The 7,365-nt window shown below is 34.9% G+C and overlaps 1 pseudogene; it reads right to left on the bottom strand.

The window, feature by feature from the left end:
• LOC114304205 (putative amino acid permease 7) overlaps positions 1–3,731 on the bottom strand; it is a 42,507-nt pseudogene extending 38,776 nt beyond the window's left edge.
• Positions 3,732–7,365: the final 3,634 nt, after the last annotated feature.

Here is a 7,365-nt window from a genome sequence, read left to right on the forward strand (position 1 = left end):
ACAATCACCCAATACATACAGTTAATGTATTCTATCAACCGTCAAATTCCATGACACATTCTATTGATTAGTTTTCGTTTGCCTAATCATCATGCATTGTCTACAACAATCACGATTATCCTCCACCGATAGCCCAAAACAATTATTTCTAAACAGAAAATAAATGCACAAATGGATATTCAATCAACATTTCAATTCGGTGTGTGATAAACAAACCAACTACACCCTTTAACCCCATGCACTCCCAATCTCAACAATTCCATTTCATTTCCTCATTTCTCACAATTAATTACCCCAATTAATCAAATAATGTAATTAGGTCATTTTCCGTAACTACCATTTCAACCCTTAGGTCCTATTTTCATCAATGATTCAACATTTATTCCATTTCTCTATACCAAACATACATCTAGGTTTATTATAAATAAAACCCCAACTTTTGTAAAATAACACAAAAGCCCCAAACTTTCACAAAATTACCAAACTAACCCCAACATCTCAAAATACTAAAATTTAAAGACAAAATCCATAGAGAGGAGTAGGATATCCCTACCTCAAGGCTTGAGCTCCAATGGAGATGAAGACCAAAATCAAAATGTTCCAAAGACCAAGATTCTCGGATGAAAATGACGCCCTCGACGATCAACACGACTTTTACAAAGGCCGAAGGTGAGGAACTCACCCTAGCTAGATCAAAATCTAGAGAGAAGGCAAGATTTTAGAGAGAAGAGCTCTCAAAATAGCTTTTAGAAAAAGTAAGAGAGAGAAAGAAAAGCAAAAAGTGATTTGAAATCACCCAGCGGATAACTCATATACGTATGACCCGCTCGAGCGGAGAACACGACGCTCGAGCGCCAAGAACAAAACTCTGGACACGCTCGAGCGCGATAAGGCTCGCTCGAGCGCCAAGACACAAGAATAAAGTACATCCCCTTGAGCGCGAAAACCAGTCCGCTCGAGCGTGGATTTCCTCCTCCCAGAACTTATACTCTGGAAGCACTACCCGCTCGAGCGACCACAGACCCGCTCAAGCGCCACCGCTCGAGCGTAAACAAACCCGCTCGAGCGCAAAAATCACATCTGCAGAAGTTTTGCAGAGACACGAAATGCTGGATGGGTGTGTTCCACGCTCGAGCGCAAGAAGACCCGCTCGAGCGGACAGGCCAAAATCTGGGCAACTAGTTTTGGTTTCTAAACTCAACCAACCTATAACAAACCTGCCCAACACATTCCATAACTCAATTACAAAGTAAAAAGGATGTAAACAAGAAAATAATCAACTACCAACATCCACGGACACATGTCCGGATCACTATACAACAAGGGTAAACCCGGGATCGCTATACATATAATGCAATGTGCACCTTGGCAAGTCCCCAGTTTCCCGCACATGAGGTCTTACTTCCTATACATGCGGCCCATCTTCCGCACGTGCGGCCAAGGCCCCCGCACGTGCTGTTTTGCCCTCAGCCCAGAAAATTTTCCAGTTTAAATGAAAAACCCCCGGATTCAACTTCAAGCCTCCCGAAACAAGGGAAACTTAGAATTGAAATAAATAGGGACAAAAATTTTGAGAAAGAGATTTCAAAAGTGATGAACCCAACAATTGACAAGACCTCAAGTTAGACCCTGACACTCTAACACGATGAATCCTAACACGTGCAAAAGAAAAGTATGACAGGTTACGTACTTGGTCATCACATTGAGCCAATGGACGAGATCATGCGAGAGGCTACACCAGGCGGGGCTTTATGGTTCGCCTTCGAGGAAGCTTTGATCGAGGATGCAATGACGTATCCAGTTCAAGCAAGTTAAACCTCTGCACAGTGAGGTTGAGAAGGTTAGATATAATTACCAGTCTAACATCACAGGCATAGTGAAAATTGTGTTCGTATCCAGGTTAACCAATGTCCACCGAACCCACTTGATGAAGACACTGTTTTGGTTTATGTTTCAAGCGATGCTGGACAATCAACTTAAGTAGCAAAAGTTCAAAAAGTGTGACGAATTGGTGTTTAAAATCATACAAACTTATGTACCAAGAGAAAATTCGTTTCACATTCATAAACACAATGCCAAAAGTCACAAAAAAAATGTCCACAAAATTTGTTTTGGTGTAAATTGTTGGAAATTTTAGTTTTATAGGCTTATTTTGGGCTAATTTTGAGTCCAAATTTAAGTGGGGTCCACACATCTTTTGAAATGGATCCAAGTGGTGACATATTCCTTGACACGTGGCAAGTCATATGGTGAAGACGGTTTGTCAAAACCATTTATGGGTGAATAAGAAGTTGATATCATTTTTGGTTATGTGAAATGAAAAATTGAAGAGTCAAATGTGGGTTACCTTGTTTTGGTTGTCCCACATAGAAACATTGAGAGAACAAGTATGAGTATATAAATTTTAGGTTGACATACTTGGGATGGGTCCCAAGAGACACCCCAAGTTTTGTAAGGAGGGGAGTTATGAACAAAATGGGTTCGACCTAAATCCACCACGCGCATACGTCGTCGTGCTGTACCGGGCCAAGCGAGTGGTGTGGGTTATGGGTCAAGTCCTACCTGTAATTTTTTGGACAAAATTCGTTTGAATGTTTTCAAATTCTTGCGGGAAAATTTAAATTTCCAAACGAATTAAATCAAATTTTTGCATGAAAATTTGAAATTCATATTTTCTGTCTGAACCAGTGCCTCTCCGGTCACATTCCTTTATCTTTTCTGATAGTTCAAATTCACACCTATTTGGAGGGGTTTTCTGTCCTTTCAAATAGGTACCACAATGCCTATAAATACAGACATTTTTCAGCAGATTCATTCGTTGATTTCCTTCTAGTTTTCTTTCTTTCCTGCATCGTTTCTTCATATTAGTTTATAGAAATTTAGAAAGTGCAGAACTCAGGTTTTGGTTCACAAGACAGATTGTTTATAGTACTACTACAATCTGTGAGAGTGATTATTGTATCTTCAGAGATAGACGCCGATAGTTTGTGAGCACTTGTGCCGCTGTGAGTCTGTCTTAAGAACAGAGTTTCACACACTCAACTTGATTATCATTGTGTTATTCCATTTTCTGGTGCAATTCTGTAGGTATTTCAATTTTGTTGTTTAAGTTTTTTTGTTATTACACAGAATATTATTCCAACAATACGTGAAATGTGTGGGGGTGTGGAATTGTCAAACAACCAACATTAAAAACACAATCCAAACTAACACTACCATTGTGCTCATAACTCAATGTTTTCGCAATAATACAATTGAAATGAAAAAAAAAATTTGTGCACTGTCGTTGATACACAACCCCCACATGGAATCCCCCAACAATGAAACAAAGCAAAACATCACATTTTTCCTTATATGAACCAATGTCCGAGCCACCTAAATATGGAACAAAACCTTACTAAATCGAACGTTAAAAAAATCAGAAAAAAGGGAATGAACACAAACAAACACATTACAATGTGAAATTTCGGGAGACAATCCTCTGCTTTCACACAAGGACTGAATACCGTTTACAAAACACACCACCCCCATGCTGTCAAACGTTTGAAACAACTCCCCACACTGACTCACTTTTCAATTACCCCAAACCCTACACCCTACCTCTGGAAAGAATTTGTTCATATCAATTATTTCCAAATATGTGGACAATAACCATGATTGAAGGAATTCAAAATCCCTGCTAACCTTGCCACCCCATCAAATGAAGAAGCAAAATCATCACCAAAATCCATACCACGTTTCCCTACAAGACCTCATGGATCACATTCCTCCCAATAGGACTTCGTGGTTCATTAAAAAAAAGGAGACCATTCAGATCAAAACTCCCCCAAATAAGACTTTCCAATAATTTTCCCTTTCTAATTTGAACAAGTGAACCCTAAATTTTTTTTTTAAAAAAAAAAAAAAGGCATTTATGAACTTATACTTCATTTAATCCTAACTAAGTTTTTTTTTTTTTTTACCTTAAAGTCCCTTTAAATTTTTAATAGTCAGAGTTGTCCTTTAAATAATAATTGTTTATCATTTTTGATTATCTATAAAGGAATATGATGATTTGACATTTATTTTGATTTCAAAACTTCAAAACTATCAACTTTCAAATTGAAAAAACTAAATATGTACCAAATTTTTTTTTAAAAAAAAATGAATTATTTTTTTGTGCAAAATTAAAAATTTTGTGTCTATAAAGAAGCATGATGGAACATTGATGTGCAAAATTGTAGCGATCCCGATTTTGACCATGGGGTTGAAGAAGCGACGTGGGAACGGCTCGCTGAAAGCAAAAATGCAAAATGCATTCGAAATTGCTTACAGGAAAGTGTATTTCACACTCGAGTGACCTTGTTATATCAGTCCGTAAATTAGGGTTTCATATCACTTTTTGCAGCCCCCCCTCTCTCTAAAACTCTCCAAATTTCAAGGTCTAGAGCTTCTCTCTCTAGAAGTCATCTTCTCTCTTTGATTTCTCCAAATCCATTGGGATTTAGGCCTAAGTTCTTCACCAAAGTTGGTCATCACCTCAAGGGCTTCATTGTGTGCGGTGGAGATCGAGTTTCGACACCGTAGATTTTGGGGTTTCATCTCAAATTTTCTTCAAAACTTGAGGTAGGGATTTTCTACATTCTAATATAGTTTTTAGCTTAGTTATTTGCTATTGTGTATAGATGATGAGATTTGGTTGTGGTTTGGACAAATCTAGGATTTGGGTGTGAAATGAAAAGAGGGGTTTTGATGAATATGAGGGAAACGAGTATGAGGCTTGAATATAAGATCATGTTGTGCCAAAATAGTTGATTTTGGAGTTTGGGTTGATATTTGGTGAAAGAGAAATTCTGCCCAAATTTTGATTAAATTATTATTTTGCATAAATAATTGGGATTAACATTGAAAACGTGAAATTTGAAGGTTGTGATTATAAATGGTGATATTGGATATGTATTATCCCACCTACGGAAGTTTTGAATAAACAATTTATTTTGATATTGAACATCTCTTTAGAAATAATTGCATTGGGCTATCGGTGAAGGATAACTATGATTGTTGAAGAAATTACATGAAAATTAGGCAATTTAATGTTAATCCATTGTTGATGTCATTGAATATGACCATGTTATATATACATTGTATATGTATGTTTATTGGGAGGAGAAAGGGAATGTACTCCATATGTGATTATGTTTATAAATACATTACATATGCATATTTGCTTGGCAGGAGAAAGGGGATGGACTCCATTTAAAGCAAGTTGGCCGGAGTGTCCTAGGTGAAAGACCTGAAATTTTATATATATAAATGGGTGTCGATTCCTTCGGACAAAATATCCGTAAAATGGCAAGTTTGAAGTGCTTATGTGAGTTTTGCATAATTGGAAAATCATTGAGTTATAGTCTCATTTTGATTTTTGAAAGATAACGAATTTAACTCATGAATTGAGTAGCATATATGAACTGGAAATAAAATTAAAGGAAAATGGAATAAGGTTGGTCTTAGTAGCATATGGATATGCAGGTCTTGTGGATGTTTCAGGATCGGTATTGTTTATGTACGTAGTATTTATACCTTTGCTAAACCTCATAAATTGTGTTAGATTATTTGCACTGGGTTGTTGGGAATACCATTTTTAGGTACAGGTGAGATGCTTCCTCCAAGGCAATAGCATGGATGGAGTTTCGGGAAGCAAGAGCTTCTTAATTATGCCTTATGTGTGTATGTTTGTTATTTATAAAGTCAAAGGCTGAAGATGTAATGAGCGAGACTCAATTTGTGTAACCAAGCAATGACTTGGAAACATGTAAGCCTACATAGCATTTAACTGGTTGTAAAACAGTGAACTCTGATATATGAAAGTATGTTGTTTCTCCTATTTATTCTGCATATGAGTTATCTCTATTGTATTATTTTGGGGGCGTGACAAAAATTGAAAAAAAAAACTTTAAAAATGAAAAAATGGATAATGTTCTTAGTATTCAAAACTAAAAAAAAAAAAAATTGATAATGTTCTTGGTTTTATTTGATTGTTGAATCAAACCAATAAGTAGAAGGGCAAAGGCATTTAATTTCATACTCTCTGTTTTTTTTTTCCTCAGTTAGTGAAACAATTATAATGAAAATTACTATGCACAATTGCTAATGTTCTTAGTTTTAAAAATTAGAAAAAACTGATAATATTCTCAGTTTTACTAAATAGAACTTATTGGTTCAAAAAATCTTAGATAAGACTTGAGCTACCATAATATTTGTAGATAAGACTTCTAGATAATTAACTCATAAAAAAATGAACACAATTTCAACCCTGAGTGTATTTTTGTTAATTATTACTCACAAGGAAAGGGTATTCTGGTCAATTTATTACTCCTTCATTTGATTACACTTTTCACTAATTATAATTTGAATTAAATTTTATTTTAATTTCTATAATTTTAAATTTAACAATTTGATCCTTATCCTTTAATTTCAATTTGATCCTTACCCTTTAATTTCAATTTGATCCTACTGTATTACTTCCACCCCCTCAAAAACCCTACCCCAGCCCTCCTCCACCCACCCCACAAACCACCAAATATTAAAGCCAAAATCAGCTACCATCAATACTCAATCAAGCCTCAACAAGCCATTCCCACTAACATCCAACCACCCCAAAATTAAAACCCCAAAATCAATAAATAAATAAATAAATAAATAAATAAATAAATAAATATATATATATATATATTCAAAGACCAAATAGAATGATCAACCAAATGATAAGTATTTACATGATGATAAAGACAAAGAGTGATCACTAACAGAGTGATAAGATGAAGTTAGTGCTTTCATCCAACAAAATCATAGAACCCAAATTGCAGATGAAAGATGACGTCTTCTTTCAAGGCTGGTTCGTCTTCGTCCAGATTCGTCATCATAAGTGACATGGTGTTGTATAAAAAATTTTTTTTGGGGGGGAAACTAACAAATCAGACTATATTTTGAAAAAAAAAATTCAGATTAATGATAAATTTTGTAAATTTTAATTATTTAGAGTATAAATTTTTCCTCGTATATTTAATTATTTTTTGAAAGTATAATTGATTTAAAATTTTCTTAATTTTTTTTTTCCGTTAATCAAACTATAAGCGAATTAATCAATGGTTGAAATTGTGTTCATTTTTTAAGTTTAGAGTTTAACTTTTTAAATATCTAATTTTTTTATTGAGCAATGATATATTCACTTTCTTTTTAAATATCACCAGAAAAATGTTCATTTTCTTTTGGGAGCTGTTAAGATGTGCACCTCAATAAGATGTGCACATGATATACACATTTATTTAAACCATTAGATTTTTACAAATTAATCTCAGCCACTGAATAATTTGATTAAGAATATTG

The sequence above is a fragment of the Camellia sinensis genome, chromosome 8, assembly GCF_055761805.1.
Source record: "Camellia sinensis isolate YWXY chromosome 8, ASM5576180v1, whole genome shotgun sequence".
NCBI lineage: Eukaryota > Viridiplantae > Streptophyta > Magnoliopsida > Ericales > Theaceae > Camellia > Camellia sinensis.